The sequence below is a fragment of the Pristiophorus japonicus genome, unplaced genomic scaffold (genome assembly GCF_044704955.1).
Source record: "Pristiophorus japonicus isolate sPriJap1 unplaced genomic scaffold, sPriJap1.hap1 HAP1_SCAFFOLD_271, whole genome shotgun sequence".
Classification (NCBI taxonomy): Eukaryota; Metazoa; Chordata; class Chondrichthyes; family Pristiophoridae; genus Pristiophorus; species Pristiophorus japonicus.
In genome coordinates, this window is record NW_027252461.1 from 802,920 (window position 1) to 830,128 (window position 27,209).

At 47.0% G+C, this 27,209-nt stretch overlaps 2 non-coding genes across 2 annotated transcripts; both read right to left on the reverse strand.

Moving 5' to 3' along the window:
- Window positions 1-20,926: 20,926 nt before the first annotated feature.
- trnas-gcu (transfer RNA serine (anticodon GCU)) lies at window positions 20,927-21,008 on the reverse strand. The gene has a single exon. It is a non-coding gene; the product is annotated as a tRNA-Ser (tRNA).
- A 245-nt stretch (window positions 21,009-21,253) lies between these two features.
- trnar-ucg (transfer RNA arginine (anticodon UCG)) lies at window positions 21,254-21,343 on the reverse strand. Its single transcript is given in 2 exon segments — window positions 21,254-21,289; window positions 21,307-21,343. It is a non-coding gene; the product is annotated as a tRNA-Arg (tRNA).
- Between the last annotated feature and the right edge of the window lie 5,866 nt (window positions 21,344-27,209).

Consider the following 27,209-nt stretch of genomic DNA (forward strand, 5'->3'; position numbering starts at 1 on the left):
ACAATTACTTATTACTAACATACCCTGCAGTATTTCTTGCATCAAAATAATTGTTTAAATACTTCCTTTATCCGGTCTTTAGGTTCCCCACTGATCTCTGTTTCTTCTTGTGGGGGAATCTAGAACTAGGTGGCAAAGCCTGAGCATAATGGGGCGCCCATTTAAAATGGAAATGAAGAGGAATTTCTTCTCTTAGAGGGTCGTGAATCTTTGAAATTGTCTACCCTAAAGAACAGTGGAGTCTGGGTCATTGAAAATATTTAAGTTGCAGATAGCGTGCTTTTTGAAAGAGAGTGGAGTCAAGGTTTATGAGGAGATGGCAGGGAAGCGAAATTGAGGCCAAGATCAGATCAGCCAAGATGTTATTGAATGGCGGGGTGGGCTGAAGGGGCCAGATGGCTTCTGCTGCCCCTATTTCTTATATTCTTAGCGTTGGTTAGGGGCTGGGTTTAGATGTAAGTTTAGTGGTTGTGTTTTGTGGTTATTTGTTAAGATTGGGATTAGTGATTGGGATCGTCAATAGGATATTCGGCTTAGGATTTAATGATTAACTTAGAAAGCACTATTGGCAATATAGGTGTTATTGGACATGCTCTTTTCCATTTCATGTTTTTAACCTCACAGAGCCGAGTCACAAAACAGCCTCACAATGTGTTCATTCAAGGAACCATCGTTCCTGCACAAGCCTCGTTTCTTTCTGTCAACAACACATCGTAATCTCTACATTTCTCATGGAAAAATAAATTAGTGACATTAGATTTTGGTATTTTGGAACAATAACAGATGGATACAGTTGTTGCACTGGTTACATCGAATCATCAACCTGCCTGAAAAGGACTTCTGACAATAATCTGTCACCAGGCCTCACCAGTCACCGTCTGATTATTCCATCGTCTCTTCATTCATTACCCACCATTCCCCCTAAATAGAGCTGCTTTCACCGGCATGACCATTCTCCATACTGAGGCTATCTCATTACCAAGCAGAGCATAATCACTGGCACGGACTGTTTAGTCCGAATGGCTCATTTCTGTGTAATTCTATAATTTTGTAGTCTCATTGTAAGTGGTGCCTGGATTTGATGATTCATTGTAACTGGTCCCTGGATTTGGAGCCTCAGTGTAAGGGGTCGATGGATTTCATGCCTCAGTGCAAGTGGTCCCTCGATTTGATGCCTCAGTGCAAGTGGTCCCTGGATTTGGAGTCACAATGCATGAGGTTCCTGGATTTGGTGTCTTAATGTAAGTGGTCCCTGGATTTTGTCACGTATTCAACTATCATTGTAACCCATGTATAAGCTGACCTAAGTTGTACACCTTGAGAACATTGAACACAAGGCGGTGAACTTGTGGCAGACACTCCTAACCTGGACTTACAGGTATAAAAGGGAAAGCTCCACCCACCTTCATCGCTTGAGGTCTTGGTAATAAAGGTAACTGGTCACAGAGTGACCTTCTCTCAAATATGGGCCTCGTGTCCATTAATACTGTATAGTAAGTACATATCATTGGCGACGAGAAACTGGGATTTAAACCACGTGAGCATAGCCACTAGTACCACAGAAGAGAGGTACTGTGTCGGTGATGATTGGGACGACTTTATTGAGAGACTACAGCAAAGTTTTGTCATTAAGGAATGGTTGGGACAGGATTCGGCCGACAAACACAGAGCTCATCTCCTGATGGTTTGTGGATCCAGAACGTACTCCCTGATGAAGGCCCTTCTAGCACCAGAGAAGCCGGAGACAAGACATTCGAAGAGCTCAGTAAGTTCATCGGGGAACACCTTATACCTGCGAGCAGCATGCACAAAGCGAGACACCAGTTTTACATGAACTGGCGGTGAGAAGGGCAAAGCGTTCCTGACTTCATGCCAGATCTCCGACGACTGGCGAGCCTATGTAAGTGCACAGATGCAGGCAGAGCGGAGATGATGCGAGACTTTTTTATTGAGGGCATCGGGCGTGCTGGGGTTTTCAGGAAACTGATTGAGACCAAAGACTTGACCTTGGAAGCGGCGGCTCTGATAGCCCAGACTTTAACTCAGGGGAAGAAGAGACCAGAATGATGTATGACAAAAATCTTGGCTCAAATAGAAACATAGAAACATAGAAAATAGGTGCAGGAGTAGGCCATTCGGCCCTTCGAGCCTGCACCACCATTCAATAAGATCATGGCTGATCATTCACCTCAGTACCCCTTTCCTTCTTTCTCTCCATACCCCCTTGATCCCTTTAGCTGTAAGGGCCATATCTAACTCCCTCTTGAATATATCCAATGAACTGGCATCAACAACTCTCTGTGACAGGGAATTCTACAGGTTAACAACGCTGAGTGAAGAAGTTCCTCCTCGTCTCAGTCCTAAATGGCCTACCCCTTATCCTAAGACTATGTCCCCTGGTTCTGGACTCCCCCAACATCGGGACTTCTGGACTTCCTCAACATGGGGAACATTCTTCCCGCATCTAACCTGTCCATTCTCGTCAGAATGTTATACGTTTCTATGAGGTCCCCTCTCATCCTTCTAAACGCCAGTGAACAAAGGACCAGTTGATCCAATCTCTCCCCATATGACAGTCCAGCCATCCCTGGAACTAGTCTGGTGAACCTTCGCTGCACTCCCTCAATAGCAAGAACGTCCTTCCTGAGATTAGGAGACCAAAACTGAACACAATATTCCAGGTGAAGCCTCACTAAGGCCCTGTAGAACTGCAGTACATAAGAACATAAGAACTAGGAACAGGAGTAGGCCATCTAGCCCCTCGAGCCTGCTCCGCCATTCAACAAGATCATGGCTGATCTGGCCGTGGACTCAGCTCCACTTACCCGCCCGCTCCCCATAACCCTTAATTCCCATGTTTGTTAAAAATCTATCTATCTGTGATTTGAATACATTCAATGAGCTAGCCTCAACTGCTTCCTTGGGCAGATAATTCCACAGATTCACAACCCTCTGGGAGAAGAAATTCCTTCTCAACTCGGTTTTAAATTCGCTCCCCCGTATTTTGAGGCTGTGCCCCCTAGTTCTAGTCTCCCCGACCAGTGGAAACAACCTCTCTGCATCTATCTTGCCTATCCCTTTCATTATTTTAAATGTTTCTATAAGATCACCCTTCATCCTTCTGAACTCCAACGAGTAAAGACCCAGTCTACTCAATCTATCATCATAAGGTAACCAACCCCCTCATCTCCGGAATGCGGCAAATGACCAGGGAGTCTATTTTGTTAACGCACACACAGTTCTCTCGACAGACAAGGGCAATCGGACATGTCCCAGCATGCAGTAGAAACCAAAAGGGGAATTCAACAGAGAAAATGGCTAGCTGAATGGTTAATCATGCCATTGCAATGGACAATGCGGCCAGTAATGGGACAATCAACACCTGTTAATGGTGCACTTAAGGACAGTTACAGAGACAGTCAGAGACGATCGACTGGTAATGGACATTTTGTTTCCAACAACGGGTCCTCCAGCTCATGCTAGAGGTGTGGAGCCAAACACCCAACCAGAGCCTGCAGGTATCAGCAATATACCTGCAGAAACTGCAACGTCAGTGGTCATTTGGCGCGTATGTGCAGGAAGCCTGCAGCCAGGTTAATGTACGAGGACGGCAGGCCTGCTGTTAGCACTACAAGGCCAAATGAATACTGGGGAAAATCACTGGAAGCTGAAGTTCAGCGAGTTCATGTGGAGCACATATACAGTTCATATACCAGGACGCTACCAATAATGATGAAAGTGCTCCTCAATGGCATCCCATTATTAATGGAGCTAGACACGAGGGCCAGCCAATCCTTGATGAATATCAACCAGTTTGAAAGATTGTGGGTGTCCAAGGCCAGGAGGCCAAAATTATTGCCGATTGATGCACAGCTACGGACATATACAAAGGAGATAATTCCGGTGCTAGATTCGGAGAACAGGTTGCCACACTGGATTGTCCTGGGGGACGGTCCCACACTACTGGGGAGGAGTTGGCTTGCTGTCATGAACTGGAAATGGGGCGATGTCAATGCATTCCTTCTTTGGAACAAGTAACATGCTCACAGGTCCTGGACAAATTTGACTCATTATTTCAATCCGGCATCAGCACTTTCATGGGGGCCAAGGTAGTGATTCACATAAACCCAGACGCCAGGCCAGTACACCACAAGACCAGAGCGGTGCCGTACGTGATGCAGGAAAAAATAGAATGCGAATTGGACCGCCTGCTGAGGGAAGGCATCATCTTGCCATTTGAATTCAGTGACTGGGCGAGCCCGATCGTGCCGGTGCACAAGGCGGATGGGTTGGTCAGGATATGTGGCGCTTACAAGGCCACCATCAATCGGGTGTCACTCCAACACCAGTACCCACTACCGAGAGTGGAGGACCTCATTGTGACACTATCCGCTGGCAAACTTTTTTCAAAATTGGACCTGACCTCAGCTCACATGACCCGGGAACTGGCGAGTGAGTCGAAAAGCCTGACCACCATCACGACACACAAGGGGTTGTTTGAGTTTAACAGATGTCCGTTCGGGATTCGTTCAGCCGCCGTGACCTTTCAGCAAAATATGGAAAGCCTCCTCAAGTCGATTCCAAGGACGGTGGTTTTTGAGGACGACATCCTCATCATGGATCGCGATGCTGAAGAACACCTCCATGAACTGGATGAGGTGCTACGCAGACAGGACCGGGTAGGTCTGCGACTGAAAAAGGCAAAGTGCATCTTCTGAGCTCAAGAGGTAGAATTCCTGGGGATGAGGGTAGCAGCTGACGGGATCAGACCTGCTGTGTCCAAAACGGAAGCGATCCGGAGAGCACCCAGACCCCGTAACACGATGGAGCTGCATTCATTCCTGGGGCTCCTGAAATATTTTGGTAACTTTCTTCCCAAATTGAGCATACTGTTAGAGCGCCTGCACATGCTCCCATTCAAAGGTCGCGATTGGGTCTGGGGGAACAGCCAGGAAAGGGCTTTTGATAGAGCACGCAACTTGTTATGCTCCAACAAACTGTTAATATTACATGACCCATGTAAGAAACTTGTTCTAACGTGCGATGCGTCGTCCGATGGGGTCGGGTGTGTTTTGCAGCATGTGAATGCCAATGGTCAGTTACAGCCGGTAGCTTATGCCTCCAGAAGTCTGTCCCAGGCAGAAAGGGGCTGCGGAATGGTAGAAAAGGAAGTGCTAGCATGTGTATATGCAGTAAACAAAAATGCACCAGTACCTGTTTGGCTGGAAATTTGAGCTGGAGACAGATCACAAATGCCTAACGTCCCTTTTGGCCGACAACAAACCCATAAATGCGAATGCGTTGGCCCACATACAGAGGTGGGCACTTACGGTAGCCGCCTATGTATATATAATTCAGCACAGACCGGGCACTGAAAACTGCGCCGATGCACTCAGCAGGCTCCCACTAGCCACCACCGAGGGGGCAACTGAGCATCATGCTGAGATGGTCATGGCTATTGAAGCTTTCGAAAGCGAATGTTCACCTGTGACAGCCCGTCAGATTAAAGTCTGGACAAATAAAGACCCCCTACTGTCTTTAGTTAAGAAATGTGTCGTGAATGGGGACTGGGCAGCCACGTACAGGGCATGCCCTGAGGAATTTAAACCGTTTCATCGGCACAAGGATGAACTCTCGATTCAGGCCGATTGCCGACTATGGGAAAAGCGAGCAGTCATGTCCCAGAGGGGCAGAGAGGTGTTTATCAGTGAACTTCACAATGGGCATCCGGGCACTGTCATGATGAAGGCAATTGCCAGGTCACACATTTGGTGGACAGGGATAGATGCAGACCTGGAACTTTGTGTTCGCAGGTGCAACACGTGTGCTCAGCTGGTCAACGCACCCAGGGAAGCCGCCATTAGCCCCTGGTCCTGGCCCACCAAGCCATGGTAACGCATCCATGTGAACTACGCAGGTCCTTTCATGGGAAAACATTTTTTGGATGTAGTAGACGCCTACTCTAAATGGATTGATTGTGCCATTTTTAATTCAAGCACATCCTCTGCAACGGTAGAAAGTATACGGGCAATGTTCGCTGCCCATGATGTACCGGATGTCTTGGTAAGCTACAATGGCCCGTGCTTCACAAGCACTGAATTCCAGTACTTCATGGCAGGCAATGGAATCAACCATGTCAGAATGGCACCGTTCAAGCCGGCCTCAAACGGCCAGGCAGAACGAGCAGTGCAGATAATCAAACAGGGGATGCTCAGAATCCAAGGGGGTTCCCTACAAAGCCACTTATCACGCCTCCTGTAGGCCAATAGATCCCGGCCACACTCACTCACAGGGGTTCCACCCGCAGAGCTGCTAACGAAAAGGACGGTCAAAACACAGTTATCCCTTATACACCCTACTATGAAAGAAATTGTTGAGAGCAGGCGTCAGTCACAATGTGACTACCATGACAGGAATGCGAGGGCGCCATGTATTGATGTCAATACACTGTTTTTTTCCTTAATTACGCTGCAGGGCCCAAATGGCTTGCAGGCACTGTGATTGCCAAAGAGGGGAATTGGGGTTTTGGTAGTTAACTTACCAATGGACAAATCTGCCGTAAACTAGTGGATCAAACTAAAAGGAGGATCAGCAACCGCATAGAAGAAGCAGAGGAAGAACACGACGTAGAGTTTACTCCACCACAGGTGACCAAACATCGGAACCAAGTGGAGGAGAGCCCAGTCACTGTGGGCAGTCCGGACAGGCCTGAGGCATCGCAAACAGCAGACACTCAGACCAGCGCCCAACAACCGGAACCCCAACTCAGGCGCTCTACAAGGGAGTGTAAACCACCAGAGAGACTTAACCTGTGATCTCAATAAGACTTTGGGCGGAGGTGATGTCATGTATTCAACTATCATTGTCACCCATGTATAAGCTGACCGAAGTTGTACACCTTGAGAACATTGACCACAATGGGGTGAACTTGAGGGAGACACTCCTAACCTTGACTTTCAAGTATAAAAGGAGGAGCTCCACCCAACTTCATCACTTGAGGTATTGGTAAAAAAGGTAACTGGTCACAGAGTGACCTTCTCTCAAGTATGGGCCTCGTGTGCATTTATACAGTATCGTAAGGACATATCAGATTTGGTGTCACAATGTAACTGGTCCCTGGATTTGGTGTCACTATGTAAGGGAAGCCTGGATTTGTTGTCAACAGCACCTCGTCATTGGGACTGTGGACAACCCCGCAGAGCAGCAACGCATTCAGCACAGAATGATCCCACTAAAATCTATTCCCAATTAACACTACCTATATTAATTCACCAGAAACAGCCCCGTGCCTGCAAAGAACTGCAGCCTCGCATTTAGCTTCGGTGGAATACACAATACCAAACATTTTAATGAAAAAGGAAACCCATCATAGTTCAAGAAAGGCGATTATTGGGCAGTAAATACCCCTCACTCATACAACTCATTCACCTCTACTCTCCAACTCCCCCTCGCCAACTACTCTTTCGCCCCTACTCTCCAAACCCCTCACCCAACTCCTCTATCACCACATTTCTTTCAAACCCTCACCCCAACTCCTCTTTCACCCTTCTCTCCAAATCCCTCCCCCAACTCCTCTTTCACCCCGACAATTTCATATTCAACATCACTTACACAAGTCATCCACACTGGAGGTAAATCTGAGGAGCGTCTGTGCGATGGTGAGGTGATCACTGGACAATAAAGTGCAGAGACTGATGGGAGGCTGCTCATTACCCTCGGTGTAATTTAATCCCCTTACCACTGAATACTGCACACAGACGGTCACCTCGGTAACGGAATGGTCATTGTGACATCACTTTCTAAACAAGGGCACACAGGACAATGGGTCATCAATAAATGGTAAAGGGATTAAACACTCTGCAATTACATTGTAAATAATAGTAAATAAATGCTGAAAAATAACTGGCGAAGATAATAGCTTATCTCTGTGAAATTCACGAGCTAACAATAAGAATGATGTGATTAGTTTACACACACACACACTTCGACATATATATATAGCAAAGACTTTGTATGCACACTTTTCAGTTGTTGTACTTAAGCTGATGCAATATGTTTTATTAGGTCTTGCTGTGTCAGGATATAAAGATACCGCACGCTATTGCTCCTCCCGCTGCCTGGAGGAATGGAGCAGATATTTAAAGGGACAGGGACTCCCTTTTCTCTGCCTAGTTATACTTAAAAGAACAGTCCAGTTTATCTCGGAGTGTCGGTGGACTTCACAAGCCGAGCTCCGATTAACAGTCGCTCTGATTGTAAAGCTGTTTATTTTCAGTGACTTGAGCCTTTCTATAATGCCTCAATTGTTTTTGATGATCCATTTGAATTGCTTTTCTAACTTGAAAGGATTTAAGAATTGTGCATTGTGACGAAGGATTTGTTTAAAGGTGGATTTAAATTTGTTTGAAAATATTCTTTCTAACCCTCCCCCAACCCCACAAATTTTAGAACACTCTGCAATACTGACTGGGAAGGTCCCAAGTTCGGTCCTTGATCTGGGCTATTAGTTGTTCTCAGTCAAGGCAGCAATTCAGGGGTTCTAATTGTCCTCACTATCACTGGTCTAAATATAAGTAAAAATTATCCAGTGCCCTTGCTCTTGATACCGATCCAGTGACATCAACTGGGAAGTGTGTGGATGTCACTTGAGGGCAGGATTGAACTCGGCTCTGATGCCTATCACAGTGGAAATTTATATCTTGTTCTTAAAGTAACAACTTTTGTAACCTCCATTTGCAGGGTATTAGAAGGGGAGGATCTGCAGCTTGGAAACTCAAACCAATCATCACGTCAGTATTTGAGGGAATCATCAGTTTCATCAGGATCACCTTATCATCAGTCTTTGGAAAAACACCAATCACAGCGAGGAGAAACAGAACATATGTTCTGTGTGTGGATGCACCTTCAATCAGTCGTCTAGCCTGTGAGACTCGTTTGCCCAGCTGACTCAACACTGTAAATGTGGGGACAGTGGGAATGGATGCAGTTGTGCGTCAGGTGAAAACACATCAGGGAGAGGCCGTTTACCAGCTGAGTGTGGAAAGAGATGCAGTCGCTTATCTCAACACCTGCTGTAGGCACATGCTAAGTCCTGTCACTGAAAGTGATTAACAGACTGGATTTTGTGTTCAGTGATCTCGGGCGTGTTCGCTATCCCTAACCTGGACACCAAGGCAAAGAGAGGCATTCTGGAAGGTGTGGGGAACTGGAACTTGTCTCTGAGAGTAATCAAAGGCTTGAGAACGGAAACAATCGAGAGTTAGAAAAGAGAAAAGGCCCCAAATGGAGCAGTCGGAAACAGGACATCAATAGTCGCCTCATATCATAGAGCTATCAAATATTGACACATTGTGTAATTTGAAATATCCAAATATTAAACTCCAGCCCAGTTTTCAGAATGATTAACATCAGCAGAAACAAATCCCAACTGACAGAACGAACACGATTCATTCAGAATGTGATTAACGGCAGTAATAACAGTAGAACCCGACCCCTGCAGTCACTTGAAAACTCGCAATTCAGATAACTGAATGAATCTCTTCCCACACTTCCCCCGTGTGAACTCGCTGGAGTTTCAGCAGATGATGGAGTGAAACCCTACCCACACACTGAGCAGGTGAACGGCCTCTTCCCGGTGTGACTGTGACAATGAATTTCTACATCAGACGGGGAGCTGAATCTCTCCCCGCAGTCTCCACATTCCCACGGTTTCTCCATGGTGTGGGTGTCCTTGTGTCTCTCCAGTTTGGACGATCAGTTGAAGATTCGTCCACACACACAACACGTGTAGCTTCTCTCTGCTGTGAATGTTGCGAAGTTCTTTCAGGCTGTGTAACTGGTTGAAGCTCTTTCAAGTGCACTGGAACAATCTCACTCAGATGTTTGTGTGTCGTGGTGCTTTCCCACATGTTTGAAATATTTTCCCACAGAGAGAAGAGACAAACATTCCTGCTTCAACATTCAAAGGCCGAGGAAGTTGATCATTTCCACCTTACATGGTTGGGTTCAGACCTGCACCAGCTGTGTGCAAAGTGAGAATAAAATCAATGAGATGCTGATTTTCTCTGCTGGCCACTGGGTCTTTTGTGCTGGCCCAATAGGGTGAGCCTGTATTGCCCGCGAGGGTGAGATTGTGCTGGCCCAACAGTGTGAGCCTGTGCTGGCCAAATATGGTGAGGCTGTGCTGCCCGATAGGGTTAGTCTGAGCTGGCCCAACAGTGTGAGCCTCTGCTGCCCGATAGTGTGAACCTGTGCTGGCCCAATAGTGTGAGACTGTGCTGGGCCGATAGGGTGAGACTGTGATGGCCCGACAGGATGAGCCTGTGCTGGTCCAATATTGCGAGACTGTGCTCGCCCGATAGTGTGAATCTGTGCTGGCCCGATAGTGTGAATCTGTGCTGGCCCGATAGTGCGAGCCTGGATTGGCTCGATAGGGTGAGGCCGGGCTAGCCAATAGGTTGAGCCTGTGCTGGCTCAATGGGGTGAGCCTGGGCTTACCCGAGAGGGTGAGGCCGGGTTGCCCCAATAGGGTGTATCAGTTCTGGCCCAATAGGGTGCGATGTCTGCTGTATAGCGTGCACATCTCTGAGCCATACAGAGGGGGTGTATTACACAGCCCTGCAGACCATGTGCTTGCTGAAAGCTTTGAACTTAAATTGCTGGAGAAATTCCATCAACGATGTCTTCACAAGATCCTGCAAATCCCCTGGGAGGGCAGATGCACCAACGTTAGCGTCCTTGACCAGGCCAACAGTATTGAAGCACTGACCACACTCGACCAGGTCCGCAGGACGGGCCGCATTGTTCACAAGCCTGACACAAAACTCCCAAAGCAAATGCTCTAGTCGGAACTCCGACATGGCATGCGATCCTAAAGATGGGCAGAGGATGCGTTTCAAGGACCCTCAAAGCCTGTCTGATAAAGTGCAACATCCCCACCGGCACCTGGGAGTTCCTGGCCAAAGACCACCCTAAGTGGAGGAAGTGCATCCGGGAGGGCATTGTGCATCTCGAGTCTCATCGCAGAGAGCATACCGAAATATAGCACAGGCAACGGAAGGAGCGTGCAGCAAACCAGTCCCACACACTCTTTCCTTCAACCTCCGTCTATCCCAACTGGGACAGAGACTGTAATTCCCGTATTGGACTGTTCAGTCACCTGAGAACTCACTTTTAGAGTTGGATCAAGACATCCTCGATTTCGAGCGACTGCCTATGATGATGATGAATAGGGTGAGCTTTGGATGGCCCAAAAGGGTGAGGCTGTGCTGGCCCAATAGTGTGAGCATGGGATGGCCCAATAGGGTGAGCCAGGGTTGGACCAATAGGATGAGCCCAGGCCCAGGATCACCAGACAACAATCAGACAGCAAGGCTCTCTTTCTGGGGCCATTGACCTGGGCACAAACATGTGATCAATCAAACTGACATACACCCTGAAGCACCGCCCACACGTTGTCCCTGCACAAAGGACCGCACATGCGCCGTGAGACCCGCCCTGACCAAGATGGCGGCCGCTGAGCCAGCTCCCCGCCCGGGAAAAAGTTACCACCAAGAAAGTAATCAAGAAAACATCACCGAAGGGAGGCAAGGAGCGCAGAAGGTGGAGGAAGGAGAGTTACTCCATCTACATCTACAAAGTTCACCCCGACACCGGCATCTCCTCCAAGGCCATGGACATCATGAACTCGGTTGTGAACGATATTTTGGAGCCCATCGCGGGTGAGGCTTCCCGCCTGGTCCATTACAACAAGCGCCGCACCATCAGCTCCCGGGAGATCCAGACCACCGTGCGCCTGCTGCTGCCCGGGGAGCTGATCAAGCACGCCGTGTCGGAAGTGACAAAGGTGGTGACCAAGTACACCAGCTCCAAGTAAAACTGCACGCTGTCCTGAGAGATCAAACCCAAACACAACGGCTCTTTTAAGCGCCACCCACAACCTCTCTGAAAGAGCTGCGCAAACCCATCTCCCTTTAGACTCAATTTACTGTAATTATTTCCTGAACAAGTATGTGGGGACCTTTGCAGTTCAAACTGTAGATTTAGTTTTAATTTCTCAGATAACTGATTTTACTGTCCGGTTCTTCCTTTTCCCGCCCTAAGCTACAAACACGGTCCCTGGTCGCCCTTTTCCTTTGCTCTCAGACCCGTTCATTTACAGCGCCTGCCAAAGAATTAGAAACTTGTTTTCGGGTGATACTCAGACTTTAGCCACCTCGTTCTCTCTCACGCCTTCTTCAATTCAAAAGAACATTCTACTTAGGAGTCAATCAGTTTATTAACCTTCGAGTCCGAGTGTAACAACCCAGAATGGGAGTTCTTACAGAGACTAGAACCGGGGCAGTTTGAACACTCTGTCCCTCTTCCCTTTTCACAGAAGGATTCCCAGTTCTGGTCTCACTGCTGCCTGTGCGGCTGATCGATCGATAATCTATGTAATCCAACTTTTACAAAGATTGAGTGGATTGTGTCCCGTTACAGAATAAGTGGGGAGTGATTCCCTCCCATTACATATAGTTTGAAACTGAACCCAAATTTAATCCTGATTGTAACAGCCTGGAATTTGCAAGTGAAATGTGGATTAAGACAAAGGGAAACAAAAAAGTGTTTGGAAATATGTGGCTAATGGGGAAGTTACTAATATAATCCGCAATTTTAACAATTATTGGCGGGATTTTTGAATTTCTAAATCCTTCGAAGATTGACTGTTCAGAACAGTCATTTCCGCCCAGGTTTCTTTGGTGGGCTAAGCAGGCTGCGATTGGTCATCCGAAAGGACCAATGAAATTAAACACGGAGCGACCAATCACAAGTTAGCTCCCTGCATTCCTCCAGAAGGTAAAAGGCAGATGTGGGAGGAGTTTCTCATTCTTTCCATGATAGTGTAGATTGTGGAAATGTCTAGAAGAGGAAAAACCGGCGGTAAAGCTCGGGCCAAGGCCAAGTCCCGCTCCTCCCGGGCCGGACTGCAGTTCCCTGTGGGCCGTGTTCACAGGCTCCTGCGGAAGGGGAACTACGCTGAGCGTGTGGGTGCCGGAGCCCCGGTCTACATGGCTGCTGTGCTCGAGTATCTGACCGGCTGAAATCCTGGAGCTGGCCGGCAAACCGGCCCGCGACAACAAGAAGAACCGCACCAGCCCCAGACACCTGCAGCTGGCCATCCGCAACGACCAGGAGCTCAACAAGCTGCAGGGAAAGGTGGCCATCGCTCAGGGTGGGGTGCTGCCTAATATATAGGCTGTGCTGCTGCCCAAGAAAACCACCAGTGTGTCCAAGAGCAAGTAAAGCGGACAGGATTTAATCTAATATACCAAAGGCTCTTTTCCGAGCCACCCACAGTATCAATGTAAGGGCAGGTTAATGCTCTCTGGATCACAATTGTCCCAGATCTAAATTAACTTTGAATCACTGCAATTAAGCGGTTAGTTTCCTGATCAGAAATGACCCTCAGACATTGTCGGTTCTAAACTGGTCACTGCTGAGAGACAGTGCAACAGGTTTGCTGTTATAAAATCCTGCTGTAAGGTACCATAAATCATTTCTGGCCTGCGAGGCGGTAAACTTACCCCGATTGCGATGGCCGGGTTGGTCTGCGACTGAAAAAGGTGAAGTGCATCTTCATAGCTCCAGAGGTAGAATTCATGCGGATGAGGGTTGCAGCAGACGGGATCAGACCTACTGTGTCCAAAACGGAAGCGATCCAGAGAGCACCCAGACCGCGTAACACGACGGAGTTGCATTCATTACTGGGGCTCCTGAATTATTTTGCTCAATTTCTTCCCAAGTTGAGCACGCTGTTAGAGCTGCTACACGTGTTCCTGCACAAAGGTCGTAAATGGTTCTGGGGGGACAGCCAGGAAAGGGCTTCTGATAGAGCACAAAATTTGTTGTGCTCCAACAATCTGTTAACGCTATATGACCCATGTAAGAAACTTGTTTTAACATGCGATGCATCGTCCTATGTGGCCAGGTGTGTGTTGCAGCATGTGAATGCCAATGGTCAGTTTCAGCCAGTAGCTTATGCCTCCAGATGTCTGTCCCAGGCAGAACGGGGCTTCGGGATGGTAGAGAAGTAAGCGCTTGCATGGATATATGCTGTAAAAAAAATGCACCAGTAACTGTTTCGCAGGAAGTGTGAGCTGGAGACAGATCACAAACCCCGAACATCCCTTTTGGCCGACAACAAGGCTATAAATGCAAATGCATTGACCCCATACAGACGGGCCACTCACGTTAGCCGCCTATGACTACACAATTCATCACAGACCGGGCACTGAAAACTGCACCGATGCACTCAGCAGGCTCCCACTAGCCACCACCGAGGGGCCAACTGAGCATGCTGCTGAGATGGTCATGGCTGTTGAAGTTTTCGAAAGCGAACGTTCACCTGTGACAGCCCGTCAGATCAAAATCTGGAAAAATAGAGACCCACTACTGTCTTTAGTGAAGAAATGTGTCCTAAATGGGGACTGGGTAGCCACGTACGGGACATTCCCTGAGGAATTCAAACCATTTCACAGACGCAAAGATGAACTCTCGATTCAGGCCGATTGCCTACTATGGGGAAACCGTGTAGTCATGCCCCAGATGGGCAGAGAGATGTTCAACAGAGAACTCCACAATGAGCACCCGGGCATTGTCATGATGAAGGCAATTGCCAGGTCACACGTTTGCTGGCCAGGGATAGATGCCGACCTGGAATTTTGTGTTCACAGATGCAACACGTATTCCCAGCTGGGCAATGCGCCCAGGTAAGTTTCCCCTTAGCCCCTGGTCCTGGTCCGCGAACCATGGTCATGTATCCATGTGGATTACGCAAGTCCTTTCATGAGAAAAAATGTTTTTGGTTGCAGTAGACACCTACTTCAAATGGATCGATGTGACATTCTCAATTCAAGCACATCCTCCGCCAAGGTAGAAAGTCAATGTGCAATGTTCGCTGCCCATGGTCGACCGGACGCCTTGGTCAGCGACAATGGCCCGTGCTTTACAAACATTGACTTCCAGGACTTCATGGCAGGAAATGGTATCAACCATGTCAGAACGGCACCGTTCAAGCCGGCCTCAAATGGTCAGGTGGAACGAGCAGTGCAGATAATCAAACAGTGGATGCTCAGAATCCAAAGGGGTTCCCTACAAAGCCGCTTATCATGCCTCCTGTTGTCCAATTGATCCCGACCACACTCGCTCACAGGGGTTCCACCCGCAGAGCTGCTAATGAAAAGGACACTCAAAACCAGGTGATCCATTATACGCCACACCATGAAAGAAATTGTTGAGAGCAGGCGCCAGTCACAATGTGACTACCATGACGGGAATGCGAGGGCGCGATGTATTGATGTCAATGACTCTGCCTTTGTCCTCAACTACGCTGCAGGGCTTAAATAACTTGCAGGCACTGTGATTGCCCAAAGAGGGAAATAGGATTCTGATAGTTCAACTTAACAATGGACAAATCTGCCGCAAACACGTGGATTAAACAAAAAGGGGGTTCAGCAACCCCATAGAAGAAGCAGAGGAAGAACACGATATAGAGTTCACTCCTCCATAGGTAACCGAACTTCGGAATCAAGCGGAGGAGAGCCCAGTTACTGTGGGCAGTCCAGGCAGACGTGAGGCACCGCAAACAGCAGACACTCAGGCCAACGCCCAACAACTGGATCCCCAACTCAGGCGCTCTACTAGGGAGCGTAAACCACCAGAGAGACTTAACCTGTGATCTCAATAAGACTTTGGTGAAAGGTGATGTCATGCATTCAACTGTCAGTGTAACCCATGTATAAACTGACCTAATTTGGACACCGTGAGAACATTGACCAGAAGGGGGTGAACTTGTTGGAGACATTCCTAACCTGGACTTTCAGGTATAAAAGGGGAAGCTCCACTCACCTTCATCACTTCAGTGCTGGCTAATAATTGTTACTGGCCACAGAGTGACCTTCTCTCAAGTATGGGCCTCCTGTACATTTATTCTGTATAGTAAGGACATATTAGACAGAGGGTTCAAACTGCCCTGGTTATGGTCTATATAAGAACTCCCATTCTGCATTGTTACACTGCGGGGAGTGTCGGGTTAATAAACGGACTGACGCAATAGGAATTGAAAAATAGATTTGATAAGTACTTACGAGAGAGAATGTGTGACTGAAATCTGAGTCTCAGCCCCTAAACATGCTTTTAATTCGGCAGGCGGTGCATATGAACAGGTCTGAGAGTGAAGCTGCTTATCTGAGAATTCAAAACTAAATCTACAGCTGGAAACCAAAGGTTCTCACACACTTGTTCAGGAAATAATTAGTGCTTTAAGTTTAAAGGGAGATGCGTTTGTGCAGCTCTTTCAGAGAAATTGTGGGTGGCTCTTAAAAGATCCGTTGTGTTTGGCTTTGATCTCTCAGGACAGCGTGCAGTTTTATTTGGAGCTGGTATACTTGGGCACCGCCTTTGTCCCTTCCGACACGGCGTGATTGGCCAGCTCCCCGGGCAGCAGCAGGCGCACGGTGGTCTGGATCTCCCGGGAGCTGATGGTGCGGCGCTTGTTGTAATGGGCCAGGCGGGAAGCCTCACCTGCGATGCACTCCAAAATATCGTTCACAACCGAGTTCATGATGTCCATGGTCTTGGAGGAGATGCCGGTGTCGGGGTGAACCAGCTTCATCACTTTGTAGATGTAAATGGAGTAACTCTCCTTCCTCGACTTTCTGCGCTTCTTGCTGCTCTACGGTGGTGTTTTAGTGACCGTTTTCTTGGCGCCTTTCTTGGCAGTATCGAATAAGAACATAAGAATATAAGAATTAGGAACAGGAGTAGGCCTTCTAGCCCCTCGAGCCTGCTCCACCATTCAACACGATCATGGCTGATCTGGCCGTGGACTCAGCTCCACTTACCCCCCGCTCCCCGTAACCCTTAATTCCCTTATTGGTTAAAAATCTATCTATCTGTGACTTGAATACATTCAATGAGCTAGCCTCAACTGTTTCCTTGGGCAGATAATTTCACAGATTCACAACCGTCTGGGAGAAGAAATTCCTTCTCAACTCGGTTTTAATTTGGCTCCCCCGTATTTAGATGCTGTGACCCCTAGTTCTCGTCTCCCAGACCAGTGGAAACAACCTCTCTGCCTCTATCTTGTCTATCCCTTTCATTATTTTAAATGTTTCTATAAGATCACCCCTCATCCTTCTGAACTCCAACGAGTAAAACTGTTTCCCCCGGTGGTGGGAGAGTGCTCAGCGGCCGCCATATTGGTCAGGGCGGTCACACGGCGCATGCACGGTCCTTTGTGCAGGGACAAAGGGTGGGCGGTGCTTCAGGATTTCTGTCTTTTTGATTGGTCACATGTTTATGTCCAGCTCAGTGGCTCCTGAAAGGGAGCCTTGTTGTTCTGATAGTTGTCTGGTGACCCTGGGCAGCACGCCTCACCCTATTGTGTCAGACCAGCCCAAGCTAACCCTATTGGGCCAGCCCAGGCTCACCCTGATGGGCCAACACAGTCTCATCTCCTTGGGTCAGCCCGGGCTCACACTATTGGGCCAGACCGGGCTCACCCTATTGGGTCACCCAGGCACATCCTATTGGGCCAGTCCGGGTTCACCCTATTGGGCCAGCACAAAAGGCCCAGTGATCAACAGAGAAAATCAGCAGCTCATTTAGTTTATTCTCACTTTGCGTACTTACCCAACCATGTAAACTGGAAATGATGAATACCATCTGCCTTTGAATGTGGAAGGAGAAACATTTTTCAGTTCTGTCTGTGGAAAAATATTTCAAACATCAGTGTGACTTTAAAAGCACCGAGACACACATACCCTGTCCGAGTGAAAATGTTCCAGTGCACTGACTGTGGAAAGAGCTTCAACCAGTTACACAGCCTGAAAAACATCGCACCATTCACAGCGAAGAGAAGCTACACGTGTTCTGTGTGTGGACCAAACTTCAACTTATCGTCCAACCTGGAGAGACACAATGACACCTGCTCCATGGAGAAATCATGGAAATGTGGAGACTGTGGGAAGGGATTCAGTTCCCCGTCTGATCTAGAAATCCATCATCACAGTCACACTGGGGAGAGACCATTCACCTGCTCTGTGTGTGGCCAAGGTTTCACTCAGTCATCTGATCTGCTGAAACTCCAGCGAGTTCACACTGGGGAAGTGTGGGAAGGGAGTTACTCAGTCATTTGAATTGCGAGTTCGCAAGTGACTGCAGGGGTTGGGTTCTACTGTTAGTACTGCTGTTAATCACATCCTGACTGAATCGTGTTCATTCTGTGAGTTGGGAATTGTTTCTGCTGATGTTAATCACCCATAAAACTGGGCTGGAGTTCAATATTTTGATATTTCAAATAACACAGTGTGTCGATACTTGATGTCTCCATGATAAGAGTTGACAAATTGATGTCTTGTTATCGAAAGCTTCATTTTGCGCCTTTACTCCTTTCTGACTCTAGATTGTATCAGTTCTCAGACCTTTGGTTTCTCTCAGGACAAGTCACAGTTCCCCATACCGTCCAGAATGTCTTGATGTCCAGGGTAGGGGTAGCTAACACGCCCAGGATCATTAAACACAAAATCCAGTCTGTTAATCACTTACAGATACTGGAATTTTCATGTGTCCACAGCATCTCTCTCACCTTCAATGTGTGAATAGAGTATCACCCCTGGAAAGCTGGTTTCAATTTAGATTTGAATCCACTCAGTAAATGTATTTTTCTTTAAATATCTACCAGTAAACCGTTCACTTCAACTAATTGGCAAAGGTTTACAGTCAACTAGATGGACAAGTAAAAACATCGCGGCCCAATAACACAGCTCGATATTCACAGGAGAAAGTCTGTTATCTAAGTCCTCAATTATCAGTTGGTGAGATGAGAGACTGAATCTCTTTCCACACTCAGCTGGTAAATGGCCTCTCCCTGACGTGTTTCCACCGAACGCACATCTGCATCCATTCCCACAGTCCCCACATTTACAGTGTTTAGTCAGCTGGGCACACAAGTCTCACAGGTTGACGAATGGTTGAAGTTCTATCCACACACAGAACATGTGTACTGTTTGTCACCGCTGTGATTGGTGTTTTTCCAAAGGCTGATGATAACGTGATCCTGATGAATCCAGAGAATCTCTCAAATCTTGATGTGATGTTATGTTTGAGTTACCAAGCTGCAGATTCTCCCCTTCTAATATCCTGCAAATGTAGATTACAAAAGTTGTTACTTTAAGTACAGGATAGAAATTCAGAACAGACAAGTCTAGTTTATATCGGACATTCTGTCCCCCTCCTGTCCCTCCGAAGCTGTAAAAGCCTTATTCTAGACACTCTCCCTCCATCCTTATTGTCCTAAATCAACTGCGAGTTACTTTCTCCAGGAAGTGCTGAATCTGGCTGAGTGCAACTCCACAGACATTTGTTAACCTCTGGTGCTTCACCATCAGTCGACTCAGTGAGTGTCAGCAGGATTTCCACTGTGGTAGGCATCAGAGCCGAATCCAATCCTACACCCAAATGACATCCACAGACCTCCCAATTGATGTCACTGGATCAGTATCAAGAGCAAGGGCAGTGGTTAATTTTTACTCATATTTAGCGCAGTGGTACTGAGGACAATTATAACCCCTGAACTGCCGCCTTGGCTGACATCAACTAACAGCCCAGATCAAGGATCGAACTTGGGAACATCCCAGTCAGTATTGCAGAGTGTTCCAAAATTTGGGGGGTTGAGGGAGGGTTGGAAATAATATATTGAAACAAATTTTACTTCTACTTTAAACAAAACCTTCGTCACATTGCACAATTCTGATTTTTTTGCAAATTAAACAAGCAAGTCAAATGGATTATAAAAACAATGTGCCATTTTAGAAAGGCTCAAGTCACTGGAATAGACAGCTTCACAATCACAGCACAATACAGAAGGGAGCGAATGTTAATGGCAGCTCGGTTCGTGAATTCCGCCGACACTCTGAGATAAACTGGACTTACCTTTAGATATAAATAGGAAGAGAAAAGAGAGTTCCTGTCCCTTTAAATAGCTGCCCCAATCCCGCGGGCAGTGGGAGCAGCAACGGCGCGCTATCTCTTGAGATACTGACACAGCAAACACCGCGGGATGGGTTCCCGCAGGTTCCTAAAGACCTAAGAAATACAATTGCATCAGGTTAAGAAGAACAACTTAAAAGAATGCACACTGAGTCCTTGCTATGTGCGTGTGTGTGTGTAAGCAAAACACATTATTCTTAATCTTTGCTAGAGATAAGCTATTATCTGCACCAGTTATTATCCAGCATTTTATTACCGATCATTTACAATGTAATTGCAGAGTGTTAAATTCATTTCCCATTTATTGATGGCCCATTGTTTTGTGTGCTATTGTTTAGAAAATGATGTCAGAATGAACATTCCTTTACCAAGGTGACCATGTCTGTCCGCAGTATTCAGTGGGAAGGCGATTAAATCGTTATTCTGGGATTTGGACGCTGTGGGAACATCGGCGCAAAATCACACGTTTTAACATGAAATATGCCTGCATTCTCACATGTCGAGCTACTGTGAGAAGCGGAACTTTGAGTAAAAAATGGCGGGGCTCGTCCGGGATTTGGCCCGGGAACTCTCGCGTTTCAAATGTGATCATTCGTAAGCGAGAATCATAGCCCGAGAACAACGAGCCGCCGACAGTGAAAAGCGCAGCTCTCAGATTCTGCCGATAGTGAGAAAATATATTAGACCCATCGTGCTTGTGTTGTCCCTCAGAGACCTATCTAATTAGTGCCCCTCGCCATAGTCCTGCAAATGTCATCCTTTTGACGAATATGTTATTAATTTGAGACATGACATGAGCAAAGTACAGCATCCTTGTAAGAAAAAGGACAATTTGCCGATGAAGTTAAATGTGAATGACAAAACGACCAGGCAGGTCAAAGCTGTAGGACAACGACGACGAGGATGGGATTCGAACCCATGCGTGCAGAGCTCAATGAATAAGCAGGCCATCGCCTTAACCTCTCGGCCACCTCGTCCACTCCATAGCTCATCTTCAGCGATTCAATCTCCTGCTTTTTGTATCCACACAGAAATAATGTGCAAGAAAGTCCACTTCACAGCTTGCTCTGTCCATGCATGCAGATCGACAATGATGAAAATGTGCCATTAGATTCCATCAGCAAATAGCCTTCCTTCACTTCAGGTGAGTGACTGGAATAGATGGTTGGTTTCTCAGTAGAATCGCAACAAAGAATATAAAATTTCAGGCAGTGAGCGAATACGACCGCGGCAGGACTCGAACCTGCACTATTCTGATAATTTTGTGGTTTGTGATCGAAGTCAGACGCCTTACCCATAAGGCCACGCGGCCTCTGATATCAGCGTATGTTGGGAGCAAATTCGGGGCAACTGCAATATCAAGGAGTGGATTTCGGAAAAGATGAGCATATTTGTCAAGCATGGATTTGTGAAAGGGAAATCATGCTTGACAAATCTTCTGGAATTTTTTGAGGATGTTTCCAGTAAAGTGGACAAAGGAGAACCAGTTGATGTGGTATATTTGGACTTTCAGAAGGCTTTCGACAAGGTCCCACACAAGAGATTAATGTGCAAAGTTAAAGCACATGGGATTGGGGGTAGTGTGCTGACGTGGATTGAGAACTGGTTGTCAGACAGGAAGCAAAGAGTAGGAGTAAACGGGTACTTTTCAGAATGGCAGGCAGTGACTAGTGGAGTGCCGCAAGGTTCTGTGCTGGGGCCCCAGCTGCTTACATTGTACATTAATGATTTAGACGAGGGGATTAAATGCAGTATCTCCAAATTTGCGGATGATACTAAGTTGGGTGGCAGTGTGAGCTGCGACTAGGATGCTATTAGGCTGCAGAGTGACTTGGATAGGTTAGGTGAGTGGGCAAATGCATGGCAGATGAAGTATAATGTGGATAAATGTGAGGTTATCCACTTTGGTGGTAAAAACAGAGAGACAGACTATTATCTGAATGGTGACAGATTAGGAAAAGGGAAGGTGCAACGAGACCTGGGTGTCATGGTACATCAGTCATTGAAGGTTGGCATGCAGGTACAGCAGGCGGTTAAGAAAGCAAATGGCATGTTGGCCTTCATAGCGAGGGGATTTGAATACAGGGGCAGGGAGGTGTTGCTACAGTTGTACAGGGCCTTGGTGAGGCCACACCTGGAGTATTGTGTACAGTTTTGGTCTCCTAACTTGAGGAAGGACATTCTTGCTATTGAGGGAGTGCAGCGAAGGTTTACCAGACTGATTCCCGGGATGGCGGGACTGACCTATCAAGAAAGATTGGATCAATTGGGCTTGTATTCACTGGAGTTCAGAAGAATGAGAGGGGACCTCATAGAAACGTTTAAAATTCTGACGGGTTTAGACAGGTTAGATGCAGAAAGAATGTTCCCAATGTTGGGGAAGTCCAGAACCAGGGGTCACAGTCTGAGGATAAGGGGTAAGCCATTTAGGACCGAGATGAGGAGAAACTTCTTCACCCAGAGAGTGGTGAACCTGTGGAATTCTCTACCACAGAAAGTAGTTGAGGCCAATTCACTAAATATATTCAAAAGGGAGTTAGATGAAGTCCTTACTACTCGGGGGATCAAGGGTTATGGCGAGAAAGCAGGAAGGGGGTACTGAAGTTTCATGTTCAGCCATGAACTCATTGAATGGCGGTGCAGGCTAGAAGGGCTGAATGGCCTGCTCCTGCACCTATTTTCTATGTTTCTATGTTTCTATGAATGAACAGGCGCACTGCGATCTGGGTGCGCACCGGCGCAGGCAACCCCGAGGAGAAAATCTGTTTTAAAGGGAAAGATTATGAACCGGAACTGACAACCAGCCTGTTTAAACAGACACAGAATGATCCGGGACGACAAGGGACATCCCTTTTACCCAGATGCTGAATTACCCTTGACTGACGGCAGTTGCCTTTTAAAAGAATAAAGTGAGATTTCTATCATCCCTGAAGGCAATTGTGCAGTGGGGCTCAGGACCACGCGGGGCAGAGACTGTTATTGAAGCCACAGGTGATAGACAGGCAGGAAGGAAGGAGCGACCTAAAACCAGCCCAGACTGAAATATATATATTTTTAACATTTTAAGAAAATAAATGCATTTAAATTGTATTTAAAAAAAATTGAATTTGAGTTGTTTTAAATAAATAAATAATTGATTCATATTCTATATATTTTTTGATTGAACGAAGGCTGTGTGACTGGAAGAATTTCATTGGAAATGGGTGCAGTCAATAAATACCCAAACGCAGTAAGCCCATGGTGGAAGACAAGCCACGAGGGAAAATGTGGGCTACAAAGGCGATCTTTTGAAGTCGCGTATGTCTTTCTGCTTGATCTGACAGCAGCTGCTTGTGCTGTGAAAGAGGTCAAATGTAATAGAGCCCGGTACAGGCAGAACAGAAAACGCATATTTATTTTGGAAGTTAAAAATTTGGGATTATATATAAATATACACATATATATACATGTATAAACAAAGTCAGTCAGTCAGTCATGTCGTGTCTTGTCTAGATTTGATTTGATTTGAATTTGAATTAGAAAATGAGGATGGAGGATGTCATCATGTCACACAGCCCTCGCTAGAATCGCTACATTTCTTACTTGTGCATTTTCCCTTCTTGCAGATGTGGAATAGCAAAATCCCACAGCTGATTCTTCTACCATCAGAGAGTCCACGAAGGAGTGATCAAACAAATCAGTACGGTTTCAAGTTGCATGTAATGCATTTTTCTCACCTGACAGTAAGATCGCACAGCACGTTTGCACACACTCTGGCTTATACAAACACACAAACAAACTAAAATTCCTGCACCCTCCAAAGGCAGTTTTTGAAATTTGAAATTGGAAATCCGGGACAGACAACACATCCCTTGTAAACAGACATAGAATGATGCGGGTCTGATAGCACACCATTTTAAACAAACAGAGAATGATCTCGGACAGACAGCACATCCCCTTAAAAGGGACACAAAATAGAATGAATAAAATCAGATAAATCTGTAAAACTTGTCAGGTCGTGCAGATTGTGTGGAGAAAGAATCCGGTTTCACGTTCTGTCGGATAATCTTTCTGATATTTTAGGAAAAAGTTAAAGATTACAGATTTTTTCAACAAAAATAGCGCCTGGAAAAAATACGCAGCAAGAAAGGTCAAATGGGAACGTCTGTGATACAGTGGAACGCAGGAGTGATTAAATAATAAATGGCACAATAGAGAAAGGCAAAGTGGGTGGTAATCGGGCAATAACGTAACAAAGGATGTTCCAGAGGAGGTGTTAGTGGGAATAGCAGAACCATTACCAGACAATGGGAGCGGTGCTTATCATCCGATACGTTGAACCTAATGTTGAGCCAGAAGACGAGAACATGCCTACAATATAGGGTGTCACCGCATTTTAATCAGACCAGGCAGCTTTGCCAGCCCGGATTGATTTCCTGTCCGCTTTGAATTCGGCAGCCAAGGGACTAATTCAAAAGCCAGCTTCTCTCATCTTTTCAGCTCTAGAGAAACAGGACGCACTCATATTCAGATCAGAGGTGGAGATTGACGCTGAATGTATGCTTATCCCAATTGAGGTGATCTTAGGCTTACAGACAGGAAGATATACTGATCAACTATTGGCCTAAACCAAACAAGGGTTGAGGTTATCCAACGTGTCACAGAGCCGAGTACCTCTCAGATACTTTACTTCACTCAGTTTGGCGGGGTTCACTTTGCTCTGGGATTTGGACGTTTAAATGTAAAATATTTCTGTTTTCTCACATGTCGAGCGGCAGTGAGAAGCGGAACTTTGAGTAAAAAATGGCTGGGGCTCGTACGGGATTTGGCCCAAGACCTCTCGCATTTCAAATGTGATCATTTCGAAGCGAGAATCATACCCCTAGACTAACGAGCCACCGACAGTGAAAAGCGCAGCTCTCAGATTCTGGCGGTAGTGAGAAATGATATTAGACCCATGGTGCTTGTGTTGTCCCTCAGAAACCGATCTAATTAGTCCCCCTCGCCATAGTCCAGCAAATGTTATCCTTTTGACGAATATATTATTAATTTGAGGCATGACATGAGCAACACTTGCCACTTAGCAACCAGTCTCTTCGCCCTCAGCCACTGGTCTCTTCGCCCTGAGCAACCGGAGCTCAGCTCTCAGCCACGGGTTGTTTCGCTCTTAGCAGCAAGGCACTTGGCCCTCAGCCACTGGTCCCTTGGCCCTCAGCCACCAGTCCCTTCACGCTCACCCACCCGATCCTTAGCCCTCAGCCACCGGTCATTTCGTTCCGGGCAGAAAAGCACTTGCCCCTTAAAAAAAGTCCCTTGTACCTTACCAACTCGTCTCATGGTCCTTAGCAACTGTTCTGATGGACCTTAGCAACCAGTTTGTACAACCTTGGCAGCTGGTTGTTTGGCTCTCTGTCACCAGTGCCAAGGCCCTCGGCAACCTGTCGCTTGGCCCTTAGCACACAACCCTTTTATAAGCAACCAGTCCCTTGGTCCTGAACCACCATTGCTTTGCCCTCAACAACCAGCTGTTTTTCAATCAGCAGCCGGTCCCTTGGCCCTCAACCACCGGTCCCTTCACCCTGAGCCACCACTCTTTTCGTCCTTAGCAACTGGTTCCTTGGCCCACAGCAACCAACATTTGGCATTTACCAACCTGTGCTTTGGCCCTCAGCGATAAGTCCCTTGACAGTCAGCCGCCCGATCCTTAGCCCTCAGTCACCGGTTGTTTTGCTCTTAGCATCCAGTCCCTTCGCCCATAGCAACCAGTCCCTTGGCCCTTAGCATCCAGTCTCTTGGCGCTGAGCAACCAGTCCCTTGCCCCTTCGCAACCAGTCCCTTGGCCGTTAGCAACGAGTCCCTTGGCCCTGAGCAACCAGTCTTTTGTCCCTGAGCAACCAGTCCCTTGGCCCTTAGCAACCAGTCCCTCAGTCCTTCGCAGGTGGTCCCTTCGCCCTTAGCAGCCGGTCCCTTGGTGCAAAGCATCCAGTCCCTTGGACATTAGCAACTGGCCCATTTGCCATTAGCAGCCAACACATACCATTTGGCAACCCATCTCTTCGCCCTCAGCAACTGGTCCCTTCGCCCTGAGCAACGTTTCCTCAGCCCTCAGCCACTGGTCGTTTCGCTCTTAATGGCACAGCACTTGGACCTTAGCAACCAGTCCTTTGGCCCAGAGCAACCGGTCCCTTGCCCCATAGCAACCAACATTGGCCCGTAGCAATCAGTGCCTTGGCCCTCAGCCACCAGTCCCTTCATGCTCAGTCACATGATCCTAAATCCACAGCCTCCGGTCGTTTCGCTCTTGGCAGCAAGACGCTTGGCCCTGACCAACTGGACTATTGGCCCTTACCAACAGCTCCTTTGCACTTAGCAACTGGTCACTTGGCCCTTAACAACCAGGCCGGTGGCACTTAGCAACTAGTCCCTTGACCCTTAGCAACTTGTCTGCACCTGGGCAGGACCGGAACCAATGTCCTAGGGGGAGTGTTTGCTCGTGCTGTTGGGGAGGATTTAAACTGATATGGCAGGGGGATGGGAACCAATGCAGGGAGACAGAGGGAAACAAAAAGGAGGCAAAAGCAAAAGACAGAAAGGAGATGAGGAAAAGTGGAGGGCAGAGAAACCCAAGGCAAAGAACAAAAAGGGCCACTGTACAGCAAAATTCTAAAATGACAAAGGGTGTTAAAAGAACAAGCCTGAAGGCTTTGTGTCTTAATGCAAGGAGTATCCGCAATAAAGTGGATGAATTAACTGTGCAAATAGATGTTAACAAATATGATGTGATTGGGATTACGGAGACGTGGCTCCAGGATGATCAGGGCTGGGAACTCAACATCCAGGGTTATTCAACATTCAGGAAAGATAGATTAAAAGGAAAAGGAGGTGGGGTAGCATTGCTGGTTAAGGAGCAAATTAAGGCAATAGTTCGGAAGGACATTAGCTTGGATGATGTGGAATCTATATGGGTAGAGCTGCAGAATACCAAAGGACAAAAAACGTTAGTGGGAGTTGTGTACAGACCTCCAAACAGTAGTAGTGATGTTGGGGAGAGCATCAAACATGAAATTAGGGGTGCGTGCAATAAAGGTGCAGCAGTTATAATGGGTGACTTTAATATGCACATAGATTGGGTTAACCAAACTGGAAGCAATATGGTAGAGGAGGATTTCCTGGAGTGCATAAGGGTTGTTTTTTTAGAC